The sequence below is a fragment of the Peromyscus eremicus genome, chromosome 6 (assembly GCF_949786415.1).
Source record: "Peromyscus eremicus chromosome 6, PerEre_H2_v1, whole genome shotgun sequence".
Classification (NCBI taxonomy): Eukaryota; Metazoa; Chordata; class Mammalia; order Rodentia; family Cricetidae; genus Peromyscus; species Peromyscus eremicus.
Window position 1 is genome coordinate 1,143,830 of NC_081421.1, and position 21,172 is coordinate 1,165,001.

Sequence of the window (21,172 nt, forward strand, 5' to 3'; positions counted from 1 at the left end):
CTGACAGTGGTTCTTTAAGTTTACCATGAAGCTGAAAAAAGTCACATCATCCTGATTTAGCTTATTTTCCTATTACTGTGATAAAATACTCTTATAAAAAGCAACTTGAGGAAGAGTTCCAGGTTATAGTCTATCATAGTAGGGAAGCCATAATCTGCAGTCAGGGGAAGAAAACATTGAATGTTTGCATTTGTGCCCCTCGGCTTGCTTTCTCCTCTCACACAATCCAGGATCTGCCTAAGGAATTGTGTCACCCACAGTGGGCAAGTCTTCCTTCTTCAATCAATATAGTCAGGACAACTCCCCATAAATACTCCCAGAGGTCTATCTCTTAGGTGATTCTATATTCTATCAAGTTGACAATTGACACTTTACATCACACACTGTGTTTATCATTATGTCACAAGTGTCTACAGCATTCAGCAGATGTAGCAGGCTACAGTGACTATGTTTCTGTAGGCATACTCTATGATGTTCATGCAATCAAATTACCTGATGTGCATTCCTCAGAATATACCCCACTGCTAAGAAGATCTATAAGTCAAGGTGTATATCTTTACCAACAAATGGACAAAAGAGCAGTCCTAGTTACGGGTAATATGTATCAAGTTCTACTTTAATTAAGTAAATTTGTATTTGTCTTAAAATACTAATAAATTAGTTTAAATTAATACTAATAAATTAGTTTAAATTTCTCCAATAGAGAAGTGAACAATTTTTTGAACATTAAATGAGATTTTGGTGCATGTAAAGATAGGAAGACACCATGTTACCAAATACAGGTGGGTCTATCCTCTGACCAAATTTCACCAAGAGGCTGAAGGAAGTGGCTACACAGAGCACCAGAGCAACCCAGCCACACAACAGAGTAAAATCATTCTTCTAAGTAACACATGGATGACAGAGACAATAAAGCAGAAACTCTCGGGCTTTTTAGAAAGGAACAAAAAAAAAGACCTCTAGGCTAAGATGAGACTTACAGGACAATTTTTAGCTTTTTCCAGGAAATGCGAATTTTCAAAAATCAATTTTAAAGGAAATGGAAAAACCCAAATGGTCTTTAAAACACAGACAGTACTGAAAATGCTTTTAAGTAGCCACATTTCAAAAGGGCTGTCCTTCCAAAGGATAGATTATGCCTGTCATGTTTAAACTGCTTCACAGAATGTGAAATGATAACCATTTTCCAACAAAAATTTTAAGACCAGCATAACCTAGATACTAAAATTGGAAATGTATAAGAAAAGAAAATAGAGTCATAGTCAAATATGGCTTATGAGTGAGGTGCTAATAGGCAGCATTTTATGCATGGAGACAGCCAAGCCATCCCTATTATAATAAATAATAACACATAAATGACCATGTAAGTCTTACTCCAGGGTGTTTTAGTATTAGGGGGGGAGGCCACATGAATAGATCAAAGGAAAAACACCAATCTATCATGTTGATAGATGACATAAAACATTTAATCAGCTCCACCTCAATCCCACAATGGAAATTCATACTTTAATACTAGCTGATTAAGAAAATGTAGGATGACACATCATAAATGGATTGGGTACCATTTTTAAATGAATTTGACTTCCCTTAATTGTAACAGCTAATTTGATAGGTATGGTAAGCAGAACCCTTCAATAAGTTCATGGTGAAACATTAGGAAGATAGCTATCAACTTCATGACTAACACAAGAAGATCTGTGAAACTCTAGTTGTGCTAGACTTTAAAAGTGAAAGGAGTCCTTACAACCTAAATTTATTGCTCACCCTTTATGGTAATTACTTTTTAAGTCTGACTAGGCCCCCACTATGGTGGAATATTTGTTTAACTATACAAAAATGTGTTGCATTTGTTTAACTATATAAATATGTTTCATTTGTTTATGTTGCAGAATATTTGTTTATCTATGTAAAGATGTGTTGTATTTGTTTAATCATGTAGACATGTGTTGCTGTTTTACCTTGCCAGCCTAAGGCACCTGATTGGTCTAATAAAAAAATAAATGGCTAATATTTAGGGAGGAGGTATTGGCAGGACTTCCAGGCAGGGAAAGTAAGTAGGAGGAGGTATTTAGGCTTGGGGAAAGAAAGAAAAAGAGATGCCAGGGGTCATCCAGCCAGCACAGAGGAAACAGGAAAGTAGGACATACAGAAAGAAAGAAAGGTAAAGAGCCCCAAGGCAAAATGTAGATGAATAGAAACAGGTTAATTTAAAAGAGCCAGTAGGACAAGCCTAAGCTAAGGCCAAGCATTCATAATTAATAATAGTAAGTCTCCATGTCTTTATTTGGGAGCTGGTTGGTGGCCCAAAGAAAATTCCAGCTCTACCCACTATATTTGGGGATCCCAAATTCCTCTTCCTTAGTCCTTATCAAACAATTATGCAATATATGCACAATATTTGGTTTAAAGATGTTTACTGAAACTTTGCTTATACAGAAGTTTGGAAGCATCTTAAAGCCTACAGTCATTGATCCCTCTTGTTCTGTGGCAGCTTTGGCTTCTTGGGTTCAGCCCTTCCTTCTTTCCTGACAGTCCAGCCTCTGGTCATGTGAGACAAATCTAATGCATCCCCTTATGATCCCTTACACAGTGTTCTGGTTCCGCTAGAGACCCATAACTAATACAACCTCAAGATTCTAGACAGTCACCTTGTTTGCATATACAAAGGAAAAACAAACCTCTCTTTCTTAAGCCACCAAATTTTGGGCTCTTTGCTACAGAAAAGTCCTCATCAACCCTCTCATTCGTATGCCCTTTTACGCCCATCCCTTAAGCATCCTGTGCACACATACCTGCCCCTCCCTCCACCCAGAGAGCAGCCGCTAATGAAAGCAACTTACTGTATGTTAGTAAACTAATTCCAATGGCCATCACATACTAAGATAAGCACTGTCAGGATCACTTGATGTTTATGATATCACCAGAAGATTACCTCCCTGCTTAATTTAAAGTTTAACTTTAAGCTTAAAAAGATGAACAAGATATTCCTTCCAAAATGTTAATAGATGTTCACCCTTTCCTTTCAAGGAAAAGTGATGACTAACAGCAGAGTTCATGGTGAAATGCTGAAATGTTACAAGGGAATACCAGAATGACTAAGGAACCCATGTATCATGTGAGTTCTAGACACTTTTGAGATGTATCTGATCACTTCAAGAATGAATCTCCTGATAATCTAGAAAGTTGCTTTTATTCTCAATAGCCTGAGAGAATAATGACAATCCTTTAATGTTTTAATTTATCAATTACTTAGAGACCAGTTAAGGAAAGAGCATGAAGCCACCCCTGCCTGAAAATGTCTGCCTACATCTAACAAATAAAATGTCTTACTCTGTCAAGATCAACTTTATGTCTGTATCCCCCTCTATGGCTTTTCATTTCAATGGTGAGTCATTGTGTTCAGACTTCCTGAAGATGCCATAAATAGCAATGCAAGTCAACATTTACGTAATGATGTGGACCATTTGACTGAAACAATGACAACATGAACAGCTTCGACAAAAATGCCCAGCTCCATCATGGCAGGCCAACTCCCAATCAGTGTATGAATCACCTTGGGAGTTAACAGCATCCTGGGAGAACTCGGGATGTATTCACAGTGAACAGATGAGTAGCCCCAGGGCTAGGGCATGGGGAGTGAAGACAGGAACTGTTGCCTGATTCTCATCAAGAGATGTAGAAGAAACATCTCCTCCCAAAGACAAGGAGCCTACAAACAAAAGGAAGTATGGTGGTTTAAATAGCAATTGCTCCCTTAGGCTCAAATATATCATATATTTCATATATGATATATATTTTTTTCTGGAGTAAAGACCTCAAGAGACAGCTTGTAGAAACTTTATTTTCCTTCCACCTTTTCCCCTTTGCTCAGATGTCTGCAGAAGAGCTCAGGACCACTCAGTGGTGACTCCAACCCACTTGGTGGCCTGTGTTGTGGGAGCTGCTGACCACTCCTCAGTGGCTGGCTGGGCACTCCAATCTTCAGTAGGGAACTGCTGGATGGGTACAGAGGGCACCTGCACACCCTCAGATCAGTCTGCTCCCTTTGGCTGAGCAGGAGTTGACTCAGGAGATGATGCAGTCTGTTCACCCTAAAATTCCTCCTTAGTCACAGCCTTCTCGGCAAGAGCCTGCTCCTCCTTCTCAATTTCCTCTAGGTCTCTGTAGAAGTTAATCTTGGGTATGTGGTGATATTGTGCCCCCCAATATATTGTGCACCCTAATAAACTTATCTGGGGTCAGAGAACAGAACAGCCACTAGATAGACATTAGAGGCCAGAAAATGGTGGCACACACACCTTTAATCATAGCATTCTGGAGGCAGAGATCCATCCAGACCTCTGTGATTTCAAGGCCACACTGGAAACTGAGCCAGGCATGATGGCACACACCTTTAATCCCAGGAAGTGATGGCAGGAAGCAGAAAGGTATATAAGGCGTGAGGACCAGGAAGTAGAGCCCTTTAAACTTTTAGGCTTTTAGCAGCAGTTCAGCTGAGTTGGATGAGGACTCAGAAGCTTCCAGTTTGAAGAAACAGGATCAGCTGGAAAGTTATCGAGGTGAGGTTAGCTATGGTTTGTTCTGCTTCTCTGATCTTTCAGCATTCACCCCAATACATGGCTCCGGGTTTGTTTTTATTAATAAGACCTTTTAAGATTCTTGCTCACAGGAGATAGTGCCATGCATGTATAGTACTTCCCGGGCCAGCATCCACCACATCAGACCCACTGAGTGAACTCCCTTGTTGCATGGGATGGCAGAAGAGTCTGTGTCACACAGAGGAATGGTGGGCAGATTGACGTAAGACGCCTCTGTGAGGGACTGGTGGTCAGCCCTGGGATCAAGCACCACTAGAAGCTGTGGCTCCCTGAAAGCTGCTTGGATGTAGTTAATGAAGGTCCCAGGAGTGAAATGGCCAGCAGCTGGAGTGGATCCAGTGAGAGAAGCAAACTAAAGAACAGCTCGCTGGCCAGGAACACCCTGGAGGAGACGACGCTGACATCAGCAGGGTTCTCAATGGCAACAATAGCCCGAGCTGCAAGCAACATCTTCTCCCAGGTGCTCTTCAGATTTATGATGTAGGTAACATCACTTTTCCTTTTGTAGGTGTACTGCTGCATCTGAAAGTCAAGGTTGGTGCCACCCAAGTGGGATTCTTCAGCAAGGAGTTTGAGGACATCCTGCTCCTTCATCTGCAGGACATCAAGGGATCTGAACATTGTATCAGTTTCCCTTAATGTTATGAGGGGAATCAAGAATGCCGTATGGACCCATCCCAGGGAAGCGTGGAAAGGTGGCTCAAATATTTAAATGCTTGGTCATCAGGGAGTGGTACTAGTTGACAGGGATTAGGAGGTGTGGCCTTGGAGGAGGTGTGTCACTGGGGGTGGGCTTTGGGGTTTCAAGTGCTCAAGCCAGGACCAGTGTTTCCCTCGCTCTTCCTGCTGCCTGTGGATCAGAACACTCAGCTACTCTCCAGCACCATGTCTGCCTGCATGTCACCATGCTCCCTGCCATGATGACAATGGACTGGACCTCTGAACTTGGAAGTCAGCCCCAATTAAATACGTTCCTTCATAAGAGTTGCCATAGTCATGGTGTCTCTTCACAAACTATGATAGGAAGATTCTATCAAGTCTAGCTTAGTAAAATGCGTAAGTTTATTGGGTTATAGGAGCATAGGTCACACATGAGCAGTGGCACAACCAAATAGTTGCACTTCCGGGCCAAGTCAGACCATGAATGGAAGAAATGCCTTAACCAATCTATTCATTTACATTTTTACTTCTTCATTTTATCCATATGGATGTTTTGCCTGCACAGAGGCCAGAGGAAGTCACTTCAGAGCTCTTGGAACTGTAGTTACAGATATGGCTGGTAGGAGTTGAACCTGAGTTCTCTACAAGATCAGCCAGTACTCTTAACCGCTGAGCCATCTCCCCCACCCCTTGATATTTTTCTTATGTTCAGCAGGTATTTTGGAGTACAGACTTGTGTCCTAACACAACTATAAGTACATGTCTTCAGGAAAATTATTTTTGATGGGACTACTGTTTTCGTTCCTAATTGAGGATTAGTCAAAACATTAAACCTAAAGATGTTTAATTAGAGAGTCACAGCTTTCTAGTTCTATGGCCCATGGTCCAGTGAAGATATGACAAAATACAGCACTTCTCACAATGAATGTCATGGTCCTTACGTAAAGAGCACTCTGACAAGTGTGATCAGCTGTTTTAAGCACAACACCTTTTCAGAACACTTGTGGTAGTTAATTATGGCCATTTCTAGCTCACAGATGGCATGTGAAATTGAAGTGCTATGTTTTAGGTAACAAGGGGGGTGGTATAATAAATAAATCATTGTGAAATCAAAGGGCACAGTTGGTGAGGAGCATGATGGATGGCTGTTTACGACGCCCAGCACCTTGGCTGTTAACAGTGCTTTCTACTTGGTTTCTCAGCACCATTCCATCTGCCACTCTGTTTTTTGCATGGTTTCCAACACAGTGTCTTCTTTTCCACTTGTCCTAGCAAGCCTGAGTCCCTCCACCTAGGGTTAAGCCTTCATGGTCAGACGCAATCTCGTCAATTGAAATCATTTGCCTCCATGCTCAACAAGCGATGAATCTTCCAGCTAGTGCACTCCTCTGCCTGGCTCCCCCATGTTCTGCTCACTACCAGGCAGGCTCCTGCTGATGAAATCACCACATACATACATAGTCTATTCTTCTTCCTTCTACCAAAATACAGCTTATGTACCAGCATCTCCAAGAAGTAGTACCAATTCACCAATTGCCACAGTTTCCTGAGTTCCAAACATACACAGAATGAGCCACCTAATTTTACATCCACTGACCCATGACTATGGATCATACAAGTCTTAGCTAAGGAACAGCACACCTGCCATGCTCTTCCATGACCCAGCAAATGGAAATATGGAAGAAGGAAAAGCAGCATGTCAATAAATACTGTCAGGTGTCTAACTAACATACACAGAATTTCAGAAAATAGCCAGAACTTTCTGGTTCATTTTCTTAAAGTAAAACACATGGAATCCTGCTGTCTATAGAAGGTTTCCACTGCTCATATAATAATCCTTCTGAAATATACTAGCCTGCCAGCTGTCAAGGACATCTTCAAGATGTCTGCTGCAAGGACCTGGTGTTCTATGGCTCCAGTGGTCAATATAACTGGGGCTCTGCAATCCCAGTGACACTGCAAGCAAAGGGAGGCATCTCTCTCTGGGAGCCAGCGGCCATCAGTAAACTGCTTAGGGTCCTGTGTGTTGAGCCATGAATTTGGCACAGTTTTTTGGTGATTCCATCTAATTCGCCCAACACTGCACAGTATCTACTGTTGAGATTGTTTAAAAATGAAATGTGAAGGAGCTGTTCAGGGGTAATGAGCACTGGCTGCAAGAGCAGCCAAACTCAGCACTCACATGGGAACTGTAACTCCAGCTCCAGAGAATCCAACACTTTCTTCAGCTCCCCTCAGGTACCAGGCACACACGTGGTGTACATAAATACAAGAGGTAAAACACCATGTAAATTAAATAATTAACTTAATGATTAATTTAATAAAAAGAATTTATAAAGATCCCTTAGCTTTTAAAGTGGTATAAAAATGCATATTAGAAGATTTTTAAAAGTTACTTCAATGTAAAGTGTCAGGAGATTCAATCAGTTATAAAACAATTAACACTGCAGACATTTAAGGTTTGAAAACAAAAATTTGTCATAGACTGTGATAAACAAAAAGAGATAAGAGAGAGATGTGTGTGTGAGGAGAGAGGGTTTATATATATATATATATATATATATATATATGTATATGTATGTATACATACAAACATATTCATATATACATATATACACACATACGTATATACATGTATATGTATGTGTGTGTGTGTATATATATATATATATATATGATGAATACATACTGATAGAGATTCAGGACGACAACCTAGATCATGCTGTAACATCCATTCCTCATGTGGCATCTTGACTTGGAGCCCCACAGTCCTCATCGCATGCTTCACATGTGTGTGCTTTCCTAATGTAATTATTTCTTTCTGCAACAGCCTCTCCTATAGAAGCTGGGATAAGAATCTAGGAGAAATACTCGGATGATAGCGCCAGTGCTCCTACAGGCAGTTTATATTGACAGCTGAGGTGAGGACTGTCAGCTGGGCTCCGGGTCCTGCAGTTCTGCTGTCCCTGTGATCATCCATGCTTTAATCAGCCCAGTGGCCACCAAGGAACCAGACTTAGCAGCAGAGCTGGGCTGAGAGGAGAGGCTGCTCACAGGACATCCCTCTCAGCACACACTCTCAGTCCCTTCGCTAAGTTTCTAGTCTAGCCATGTGGCATCTTTTATTCTAAATAACATTGGTGTCTCAGAATACAAGCCAAGTTTTCCATTGCTATGAAGGCCTTACTCGACTGGTATAGTGTGGAACAAACCAGATGCAATATGACGCATACTTTGTAGTTCACTGTGTTATAACTAAGTCAATAAATCATGTGCATAAGGATATAGTATATAAGTAAATGAAGAAAGAATAATCTATCTTTACAAATCTAATTACTAACTGCTACATTTCCTATCTATAGTTTACTCGGCAATACCAACATATTTAAGAAATTTGAGATTCTTCCATTCAAAGACTTCAGGTAATAATGGACACACATGTTTTTAAAGGAGAGATTTTTTTAGTTTATGGGTAAGAGTGTTTTCCTGCATGTATTTATGGACAGTGTGTCCATGCAGTGTACACAGGGGCCAGAAGAGGTCATTGGATCCTCCAGAACTGAAGCTACAGACAATTTTGAGCCACCATGTGGATGCTAGAAACCGAACCCAGGTCCTCTACAAGAGCAGCCAATGTTAGTTCCCACGGCAGCAGCAGCAGCCTGCCTCAGCCACAGAGGCAACTATGTCATCACCTGTCGCCAGGCGCCTTTCCACCGTCAGATATGGAACACGTGCACCTCTTTAAAGTGTCCGCCAGGCACAGGTCCTCCTCTTATCTCTCTTACCCTTCTCTTACATTTCTTGCCCCTCTTGCTCCTCTTCCCTGTTCTCTCTGTCTGTCTGTCTGTCTGTCTGTCTGCCTGCCTCTCTCATATCCCCACACCAACAAGGCCTTTTGCTCTTTCACTCTCTCCCTCCCCACTCCTCCAATAAACCTCTTGCACTAACTCTCCTGTGCATGGCCTGTTTGCTTAGTGCCATACCTTGGCAGGGCCCGCCTGAAGGCACCCATTTCACCTTTCTTTTTTAAATCATTACAGCCGGTGCTCTTAACTGCTGATCCCTACCCATGTCTTTTTTTTTCAATATAGGTAAAATTTATTTTTTTATGAATCTCTTGCACATTCTTCTCCTTACACATTCTTTCTTGCACACAATTTTGTTTGATTTCTCTTGACACACATAAATATATTCAGGCTTCAAGAGACATTTTTTGAATATGATTCCTAGCTACTATGCCCCAAACTAAAGATACCATCTAGTAAAGCACAGAATGGCTAAGGACATAAAGTTGCCTGTGAGAGAGCCCCTGGTGACATGAATGTAGGCTGAGGCACTGTTAACAGAAACCAACTCTGTGCAGAAGCATCTGAAGAGAAGCCAGGACCAGCTAAAGGACTATATCTCCCACTACCTCCTGTTAAGACAAATATTGTTTTCTACCCAGAAATTCTTTTGAAGACAAAAGGGTCTATAAATGGAATAGAAGGTGTGTGGGTGCCATGTGTAATTATGTACTAATAGAAGATTCTTTTTCTATAAGGTTCATGATGATTGAGGGTACGGTACACAGTCTGTTTTCTAATTACAGTCAATCATTTCCTCCTTGAAGACATTCTGGTAACATGTCTCTGCCACTATTTTTAGATCTATGACAAATCATATATTCTGTACTAATTTAGAAATGTTTTTCATTAAATAGTTCTTATCAAATGCTGCTTCAAGGAAGATACAAATCATCCTGGGATCCCAAGAGTTGGCTCCACTTCAAACAGAAAGGAAATTGAGTCCATTTGAATGGTGAGAGATACAGGAAATGCCAATCTTATAAGTAAGTCAAGAAGTCACATACAACATTTGAAGTAGACCCACATCGCTAAAATGGCTTCCCAATACAATTATTTATTCTTGAATTTCCTTAAACAAAAAAATACTTTTACAGATGTCGTAGTTCATGCCTGTAATCCCAGTACTGACACTTGAGAGGCTGACGTGGGAGAATAGGGAGTGTGAAGCCAACCTGAGCTACATTCTTGTCTCAAAAACAAATAATAAAGTAAAATACAGTCCTACATCTAAATTACTATTGAAATACAAAAAGTTCTAGGCATGTCCATACATAAGCCTATTTTTGTACCAGAGTAAAAATAATATCAGCTGTTTCCTGAGGTCAGCTGTGCTATACATAAGCCTGGAGGAATCCATTAGAAAAGAGGGAAAGGACAAAGAAAAACAACATTCTTCATAACTGAAGTTTGGGCAAGAACTGATACTGGTGTGGGGTTTGGCAGAATTTTTTCTGGTTTCCCATTCTATGTCAATTACCTAAATTTTGTAAAAGAGGATTCTAATTTCTATTACACACACACACACACACACACACACACACACACACACACACACACGGAAAGCGGGTGAGAGAGAGAGGTATATGTTCAAATCTTCATGGACCCCATGGTTTGCTTTAAGGCAAGTGTTTAAAGCAAGTGTGCAGGGATGTTTCTAAAGTCCAACTCATGATACAAACATAATTATCCTTTTGCCACATGGGGAAAGAAAAACCAGGCCTCCTCGGATGGTCGTTAATTCCACCCACACAGGCTGGTCTGCCAAGCTGCTAAGTAACTAAAATACTGGATGAATGAGTGGATGAAAGAAAGCAGAAGCAAGACCGGAAGCTGCTTGGTGAGAACATGATGCTGATAGCATCCTCCTCCATGGACCAGGCGCACCACCAGGGACGTGCATGGCCCATCAGTTCTGCCTGTGAGTGGAAGCCTCGCTATGGTTTAAGCATGGATGGTGACACACAGATTTACATGTTTGATGCTGTCATCATCTAAGGGTACGGGGGGGGGGGGGAGTTCATGCACCTTCAGGAGGGGTCAGAGCTAACTGAAGGAAGTCTCCCTGGTTCCTTTCTTCCTCCCTTCCCTGCCTCTCTCTTTCTCTCTTTCTTTCTCACCTTCTCTGTTTTCAAAATGTCCAGGCATGAACTGGTTTGCTCTGTCCCCACCTCCCCCCACCATAATGGACTGATTGCTCCAAAACTATGAGCCAAAATAAAGCCTTGATTAGGTTGTTTCCATCAGGTATTTGGTGACAGCAACACAAAGGCCTGACCAGTACACCCCTTTCTTTGTCACACCACAAAATCAGGAAGACTAGGCCAGAGAGTAACAGCTGTAATCAATAGTGCCACCCCCAGCCTATCTGCATGATGTCCATAGTGTCACCCCCAGCCTATCTGCATGATGTCCATAGTGTCACCCCCAGCCTATCTGCATGGCGCCCATAGTGTCACCCCAGCCCATCTGCATGGTGCCCATAGTGTCACCCTTAGCCTATCTGCATGATGCCCATAGTGCCACCCCAGCCCATCTGCATGGCACCCAAAGTGTCACCCCCAGACTACCTGCAAGACAGTTATCATGTCACCCCAGCCTACCTACAGGCTGCCAACAGTGTCACTACCATGAGGCTTCTCAGCCTTCCTGCTCAATGCACTGCTATATCAAACAGAAAAAAAAAAAAATCAATGGAAGATACAGATTACAGGACCAAGCAAAATAGAATTCTTGTGGGTGCTAATTTCCTTGAAGAACCTTTTGTGCTGTTACTCTCAAGACTTTCATGTGGTCGAAAATCAATCTCTCACACTCCCTTCACACAATTTTGTTGATTTTTTTTTTGACATCCCACATATGCAAAAAAAATCATTTACTCAAAGTGCTTGAGAGGTGGAAAAATTAGAGTTTCATGCTCTGCGAACTGAAATTTATATAGATTTTTACAGCCTTGCTTTTCAAGAAAAGAAAACGTTTTCTGCACTTAAGAAATCATTCCAACAGATGGGTCTATCTCTTCCACTGCTGTTTCTGGTTGGCTTATGGGTGAATTACCCTGGACATGGTTATAAATTTGAGAGTATAGGAATGAATGAGGGAGGCTTTCTTTCTTTCTTTTTCTTTCTCCCTTCCTTCTTTTCTTTTTTCTTTCTTTTCCCTCCCTCCCTCCCTCCCTCCTTCTCTCTCTCTCTCTCTCTCTCTCTCTCTCTCTCTCTCTCTCTCTCTCTTTCCCTCCATCCCTTTCCAGCTGGAAAATATAATGAGAACACAGCTGTAGTATCTAGAAATTGAGGGAGTCTAAAAACCATAAAGATAGTAGCTTCCTTTGCCTTCTTTGAGACATGAACTGTGAAACAACAGTTAAGTTTATCTAGTCTCCTATTATTTATAATGATTAATCTGAGACCATTTTCCCAAGAGAGTAATTAGCTAGGCGATTACTTCAGTATGAATCCAGCATTCTGATTAAATATAGCTTTCCACTTACAAGTATCCAAACATCCAATAAAGCACAGAACAGGGCTTTCTTTCTTTCTTTCTTTCTTTCTTTCTTTCTTTCTTTCTTTCTTTCTTTCTTTTTTTTTTTTTTTTTAAATCTGAGTAGCAAGAATAGCAGGCCCATCTAACTCCAAGGAAATTTTAGTAGGAATCCTGTTAAAGAGGAGCTAGCAATGGAATTCTATCTGCTCTGTTATGTTGGGTTTCTGTCTGCTTTTGTCTCCTACATGCTCAACCTATAGCTCTCTCCCCTGCACATCAGCAAGTTTCAAATGATGAATGCATTCCTGTCTTCCAGTTAAGGTATTTGAGGGATACTTACTAGTCCTTCATCTCGCTATTATCTCTAATGTACTGCTACTAAGAGCAGAACTCCAAATACCAACTCATAATCTATTAATCCTCAGGTAAAATTCTGAGAATTGAGAACTAATCCCTCTGGAACCACAGGGTCTGGTCAAATCTTCCTAGCACAGCCTGCAAGGCTGTGCTTGGCCTGGATGCCACCTACTCTTCTGTAAGTGCTGGCCCCAAGGGCTTTTTGATAGATTCTGCTGCTGGTGGTGGTGGTGTCTGTAGGGTCTCTCACTGGCCTGGGGATCTCCAATAAAACTAAGCTGGCTGTAAGCCCCAGGGCTCTTCCCATTTCTGCTTCCCCAGCACTGGAATTACATGGGCCTCACCAGGCCCAGCTTTTCCTATGAGTTCTGGGGGTGGAACATGGGCCTTCTTGCTTGCAAGACACTCACTTTACTGGCTAGACTATTTCCTCAGCCAGAAAGTATATATAATAGTTATTTTTAAAGGCTTGACTGTTTATAATATACACAAAAGCAAGTGTCTGCTTTGTTTTTAAACCTGATATCCATTGTTTATTTGTTTTAATTTATTCTACAAAGTGGAAGTGGCTCATCGACAAGTTTAGTATAGCATGCTCATTCTGAAAGGTAAATGAAGTGTTTAAATACAAAGTGTACATAGGCAAAGCATCAAATGACACACACAAAAAAGAAATATTCTCAGGACCTGACACTGGATACCTGCCCACAATGCTGTTTCAGAACACCATTAACAAGCTGATTTTACACACACTATATTCTTTCTAAACCTAGTATAAAACTGACTGTGTCGTGAGTCCTACCATCAGAATATGCCCAGGCTCTTGTCTCTCATCATCTCCATGGATCCCACCAGCTGTTCTTAGATTATTACCATGGCCTTTCAAACCCAGGGCCTTCTGCATGCTGTGAACACGTTCTCCTCAGCCTCACAGCCTGCTTTGAACACAGGCCTAGGCCTTCCACATACTCCTTGGCTCAAGGTCTCCAAAGATGCTTCCTCTCAAGAGACTGTTGGGGCTGGAGTTCATTAACTTGACTCCAGTCCAGTAGGTGACCTTGCACTTACAAAAGCTTGTCAGCCTTCTTTGTTACTTTGTGCATTGGGTTCAATCTCCTGACAGCCTTAGTCGCTGCCTTCACGAGTCTACTTTTTGCCTAATGGCTTATAGCTCCCACTAAGATAGGGAGTCTGCCTCCAACCTTTACTCTAGGGTAACCGTGGGGGTCCTTCACCATGAAGGTAATAAGTGAGAGCCAAAGAAAGCACCCCAAACCTGAGCCACAGTCTTTCTAAACTAGTCTCCACAGTAAAATCCTACTGTGCACTGTATTTATTAGAAGTAAGTGCAAAATTTCATCCCACATTCCAAGAGAAAGTATCATGTGGATTAACTGAGGCTCATTTTAAAGGCTGACTACCCATGCATATATCAGCAATCAAATTCCAAATTCTTAAAGCCAAGATTTAAATCGCTGTTTCCATGTTTTGTTTTGTTAATTTAAATTCATGGTAGATGGCATTACTGCCTTTAATAATTGAATCACAAAAGACTTTTTCAAAAACTGGATCTGGATACTCTTGTCCCTTTCCTAATATTCTTCCTACCCTGATCTTCCCACCACACCAGCTGCTTGTTCTCTTAGGTTCTTGTTCAGGTCATAAACCTTGAATTAACTTTATCTACTCAATTTTATTATCTTCCCTGTCTAAAATAGTAGCAAATCTTTCAAAATCAGGTGATCTCACTTCCTACTGAAAGATTCTAAAATTAAAGCCCATGAATTCCTGAGGCCTGAGACCTTTCCTGGCAGTCCACAAGATTGACACAGAAGGGAAAGTCCAACAAAGAAAGGTTGTCACTTTGAGAGGAAAGAAACACAAAACACTGGTGATGTGGTTCAGTAGTTGAACACCTGTCTCCCATGGTCAAGGCCATGTGTTTCAACCCCAGCACCTCAAAACTCCTAATGTTAAAGCATCCTTTAAAGGGGCTGGAGATAGGAAGAGGTAAGGATGTGTTCTGCTCTTATGGCAGACCTGGGTTTGATTCCCAGAACCCAAATGAAGCAGTTCACAAACAACTAAAATTCCAGTTCCAGCATCTCTCTTGGCCTCTGAGGGCATACTGCAAGCAGGTTGGCATACATAGAGATAATGTGTACACATGAGCACATGCACACACACACACACACACACACATACACACACACATACACATACACACACAAACACACACACACACACACACACACACACACACACACACACACACATACATATGCACACACACATGCACAGAGAGAGAGAGAGAGAGACTTGAGAGCCAGTGAGATGGCTCAGCACATACAGGTGCTTGCCACCAAGCCTTATGACCTGTGTTCCATCTCTGGGGTTGGTGGGAGACATGAGGTCCTTTTGCTCACAGATAAGCACTAGGAAAACCAGGAATATTAAACATGTAGAACTGTCTCTACAAAGGAAGAAACATACAACCTGTGTTCTGCCCAAAAGGCTTGGGATGGGTGTGGTTAACAGCCTGGTGACCTCTACACTATGTATAGACAGGTCACATCTGGCTTTCCCCAGAATCCTATGTTTATCTTAGTCAATCTATCCTCTCCTAGACTCTTAATCACAAACTGTTTACCTTGACCCTGCATTCCTAGTCAATCCATAGAACCCAACTTATGGAAGAAGTCACGCAGACTTTACAAAGAGTTTTCATATAACCAAGCCTTACTCTTTATCATACACAAAGAATTGAGTGAATTATCATCAGGAAACTTTTTACAAATTTTGCTGTGCTTAAATATGCCTGTAATAAACTACTCAGTGTCAGACTCTCAAAATTTGAACCAACACTGGCTACTGAGTCTTGTTGAACCAGACTTCCTTCTTGGCCATGGTGTTTACAGAGATCCCTGTAGGGACCCGCGTAGTAGAAAGTAAGAACTGACTTCTACATATTGTACTCCTACCTCCACAGATACATGGTGACATACATGCTGACCTTCCCCCCACATTCACAGTCACACAAATAAATAAAATGTAACTTTAAAATATTACTAGGATTTTCAACAGCATTGATTTTTGTCAGTGATTATTTCTAAAGTGAGGTAAGATGAAACTGTTGATGTGTTGGTATATAACAAGGTAATAGCACTTTGTGTAATGGCACTATCTCAGTCCATTCACAGTTTTGGGTTACTATGACAAAATACCTTGGGCTATGTAATTTATAAAGAACAGACATTTATTTCCTCATAGTTCTGAAAGCTAGGAAGTCCAAAATGAATGTGCTGACAGGGTTGCTTGTCTGCTGACTGCTGCTCCAAGATGGCACCCCTATTCTCCAGTGGAGAGGCATAGTGCAGCCACACATTTAAAAAAAAAAAAAAAAAGCTAGCTAAGAAATGCTGCAGAAAGCCTTCTGTATCCCAATCAGAGGCAAGTGCCCTCATATCTAATCACCTCTTAGAGTTCCCTCCTCTTAAAACCCAAATGTTAGAGGGACAAGTTCAAACCATAACAGACACCAAACTGTAACTGTTCTTATGTACCTCATTGCTGCACTCTGAAGTGGGAGAGATGGCTTCATTTAAGAATGTGTTCAGGACTGGCAAACCAGCTCAGTGGATAAAAGCACTTACTGTGCAAGCCTGATGACCTGGAGTATTGGATCCTCAGAATCCACAAGGAAAGACAAGAACCATCTCATCATACACATTCAAAAACAATAAAATAAAAGTAAATTAAAGAGTGTGTTTAGCGCCAGTACTGATTTTTCATTTTATTGCTGTCAGCCTGTGACTAAAATCTTTGACCTCTACTCTAGGAGATACAGAGGGATGCATATATAAAGCTTCTTGCACCCTTGAGCACCTGTTTGTGGTACAATTTTATTGCACCACTTTTCCTATAAAACACCATTTTTTTTTAACTTAAAAGAACAGCTGATAGACAAGCTATCATTGTTCATGTTGTGTCTCTGGGAGATATCTTGCTGGAAAAAAATGAACAAAATGATCTTGTCACTTCAAAGAATGGAAGCCACAGAAATTGGCACTAATATTAAAATTTAAGATTTCAAGCGAAATTGAGAATTTTGAAAAACTCACATCTGCCATTGTGGGATTTGACAGCTTTTTAATACCTAAAAACTTTTTTGATGAAGTTGGTGTTACCAGTGAACACAGTCTTTATCTTGTACAATAAAATGTGTCAACATTTAGAAGATCTGCATAACTCAGCATACTGATATTTCCTAAATGACAACTTTATAACCTTACCAAATTAGTCATCAGCAAACTGCATTCACAATACAATAACAGACAAATGTATTTTGGTGTAACATAGCACAAAAAGTTTATTAATGTAGTTTTAGATTCTGTCATAAGGTAACCTTGAAATTTTGGCACAATATCAAAGTAATGTCCATAATTGTCATAAATTCCTGCCTTTCCCAAGAGAGCATCTCTTAAGCTAGTTCCTCTTCATGCACTTCAGTACAGATAGTATATTTCAACAGACAGGATGAAAGGTATATACTGGAACTCAACATCAATGAAAATAAATATGAGGTTTGAAAACTATGAAACAACACGTTCTTCCTTTTTCGGATGATATGTTTAGTTTTCACACCAGCACACTACTTCCATTGACTTACTGTTTCCATTTTAAATGATTGAACAGACATTACTTTTTATTTCTATTATGGCAGATGCAATCCACCATTTGTTTGAGGTCCTCAACAATCCTTGTGGATACTAAGACAGAATATTTTAGACTCACTGCTTCCCTGCCTCCCAAGGCACTGTCTCTCTGAATCACTGCAATGACTTAGAGGCTCTCCATGTTCTCAGCTTTGTTGCCTTACAGTTTTTCCAAACCTGATTTCATGATGACTCTTTTCACATAAACCAGTTGTGTTAGACCCTGATGAAAAGCTTCCTAAGGTTTTCTTTCAACATCATGTAGAAAAAATGTGAATATTTTGGTGGCCTACCAACATGCCATCTTTCTCTCTTCTGTTCTGGGTCAGAGCTTCATGCTCTGTCCTGCTGCTCTTCCTTCCAATTAGAACTTATTTCCCACAGGTATGTATGTGGATCTATGCACAAGTCTCTACGGCAGATACAAAGATTCTTGGATATCTATGCTCATCTTTGTGTTTTAATTCCTGAGGTCTTCTGTGACCACTGGCGTTTCTATGGCTGCTTAAAACAATTCTCTCAGAGCCTTCTTCCATTTTGTTTTTTCTACAACATTTATTACCATCTCACATAGTATATGTTTTACCTTTTTTTTGTAAATTGTATTGTCTGTCTTCCTAAGCTCATAGAAGGCAGCAATTCTGTTTTCAGCTATAAATTACAGGCTTTCAAATTTTGTTTGCTGAATGAATGGGTAAATGTGGATATGAATGAAAGAAAAATATCCTCAGATGTTTGGAAGAAGTCTAGCTCCATTGAAGAGATTCTTTACTGGTCTTTGTAGGAAGAGCAATGTTACAGGAATCCTGTCACCGGTCAGCTAACCAATTGAAAGGAACGTTTTGATCCAAGAGGTGGAGTTTTCCTTGAGAGTAGATGTAACCCAAAGATAAGGTGAGTCCAAGGGATTCGAGGGCGCTTTTGAAACAAGGAAGCAACCACAGCAGAACAGCTGGTGATTCGATTCAGATTCCCCATCCCTTATTGTGATGTTTGTGATGGATTTTACTGATAATAAATGGTGAAGTATTCATTTGACTTCCTTTATCAGAACAAGGAGAAAAGACAGGAAGGGGGAGGAGCAACCTAACAGCAGCACAGGCTTTATGGGAAAGGACCTGTGAGGAGCTATCTAGTATAAGAACCAGAGCCTACTGTCCATTTACAGGCCAGGCCAAAAAAAAAAAAAAAAAAGGAAGGAAGGAAAAAAGAAAATGAAGTTGTCCCATTTAAAGTCTGCAGTCAGTCCTTGGTATAGCCAAGAAGGTGGGTGTGTGGTGGGCTGAAGGCTACTAGAAGAACAGTGAACAAGTCTTGTGGTCAGCCTTCACTCCGAGTCAACACGGCAGGGAGGTAAGAATCCAGAAAAACAAGCTAGAACCAAGTTACTTTCATTCTGAGGATTATCACTATTTAACCAAAATAAAGGAGCTTTTCAAAATGGTGTGACCATATCTAAGAGTCTCGAGGAAGAATCTAATCAGGTCTAGACAAAACAACATAGGCAACATTACAGTCATGTGGCATTCTAAACCTGTGGTCTGAAGACCAGTCCATAATACAGGTGCTTCTCTATAATTACTTCCTGTGAGTTTGGGTCAAGCTGCATGCCTACTTGTACCATATAGCTGCTCTCCTAAACTACCCCTGCTTGATGCTATAGGCCATATCTCTGTTTAGATTGGCCAACAATCCTTAGCTCTCAGCCATCCTCTCCTTTCAGAATGTCTCCTGGTTTACAATCCTCTAACTTTCTCTTCTCCTTAGGTCAATTCCAAGCACAGTAGTACTGTCTAAAAGAACATTGTACAAGGATCTCCAATGATGGAGGTGGCCTACCTCTGTCTGTACTGTCCTCTATGACAACTACTGGACAAATGTATTGACTAAGTACGAGTACTAAGTATTGGACTACAACTGAGTTATTTTTTGTTGCTGTTGTTGTAGTCATTTAAATTTGAGTAGCTGAGTATATCTAGTGGCCACTATATAAGACAGTATAACATTAGAATGATAGATCAGCCCGATTCTCCAGATTCTTCAGGCTACAGAAGATTTTTCTGTTTGCTGCAACTCTCCTGAGGTATTAACTCAAAAAGCTTCACCATGCAAAGTCCTTATGCTTCTTAATTTGAGGTTTTGCACACTATCCCTGATTCATAAACTTAGAAAGAACAGACCAAATGAACTTGGCCTATTTCCAAATACACTGGTACAGCAAGAATTGTCCAATACAAACAAAAACAATTGTAAATGAATTAACAGAGGCCGTCTAAAAGCTTCTTTGGATATTAAACTAAATCCAAGGACAAATCTTAGCCAAAAATTTCAATCATGGCCAAAAAATGTTATATTAGGAAGGAACATGAGTTGAGGCCAGCCTGATCTAAAAAGCAAGTTCCAGGACAGCCAGAACTAGAGAGATCCTGTCTTAAAAAAAAAAAAAAGTAGGAAGGAACATGAAGCCAAGGATCGTTTATGGTTGAGCTAGGACCCCTTAAGGCTTTGAAGACAAGATGTCTGCAGTCAGAAAGCTCTTGAGGATGGCATCCAAGTATATCTTGTTACTACCCTACTGTTGACCTCCTAGCTTCACTACCGTTTACGGAGCACATCAGGAAAGAGCTTCATCTAATAATCTATTATTATCTCTACAATCATCTAGTAGGTAAAAATAGCTATCCCATTTCTCAGAATTGTTTGGACTCTAAGAAGTATGTCTAAAATCCCCAAGTTGGTAAGTGTTGGGGCCAACTCACAGGACAACCTAGGAGACCTGGAAACCTTTTTCCTTTCTCTGGATTGTGTCATGCAGGTGAGAGTATGAAGGTCACTGGGAGTCATCTGAATATCATCCTTCATTGCCTCCTATTTCATAGCCTCCCTGAATGTGGAGAGGGAACATCTGAGTTAATTCCTAGGCAGAAACACCCAGGAGAGCTTTGAACAAAAGTCTAATTTTATACAAAAATACTACAAGATCCCTTACAATAAAGACAGCCCCCAAAGGAACCCATCTTAAAGTGAACACAACAGCAAATGATATTCATATTTAAGGAAAGGGGTCTTGTAAAGACACCCTAAAATATGCCACTGCATTTCTTTGGAATGTGTTCAGGAGGTGAAAATAACTGAAGAAATTGGCTCCCTTTTCTTATCACACAGTATTCCCAGCCATCTGCTGCGTGTGCTTATGAAGATGCAGCAGTGCTTAAAATTCTCATCAAAGGAAATGTGAATAACCAATTTACAACCTGTGAGGAAGAAGGAAAGGATCCATCCTTCCCATCCCCACAGTTCAGATTTATAGTGAGCATGTGTAGTTGTGGGTGGCTGTGCTTGTTGCTTAAAAGATTAAATTGCACATACCACCAAATAACAAAACAAAAGGGGGAAAAAACGTGTGTGGGAGATGGGAGTGAGATGCTAAAATAACTTCATTACTGTCAGGTGGTTTTCAAGCTGTACTGGGGTGAGGGGAGCCTTGAAGAGAACCTATTACCCAAAAAAC

At 40.8% G+C, this 21,172-nt stretch overlaps 1 long non-coding RNA gene and 1 pseudogene across 1 annotated transcript in view; both read right to left on the minus strand.

Moving 5' to 3' along the window:
• Positions 1-21,172, minus strand: part of LOC131912861 (uncharacterized) — a 162,594-nt gene that overhangs the window by 63,687 nt on the left and 77,735 nt on the right. The window lies entirely within an intron of this gene.
• On the minus strand, positions 3,888-5,219 carry LOC131912859 (small ribosomal subunit protein uS2-like; annotated as a pseudogene).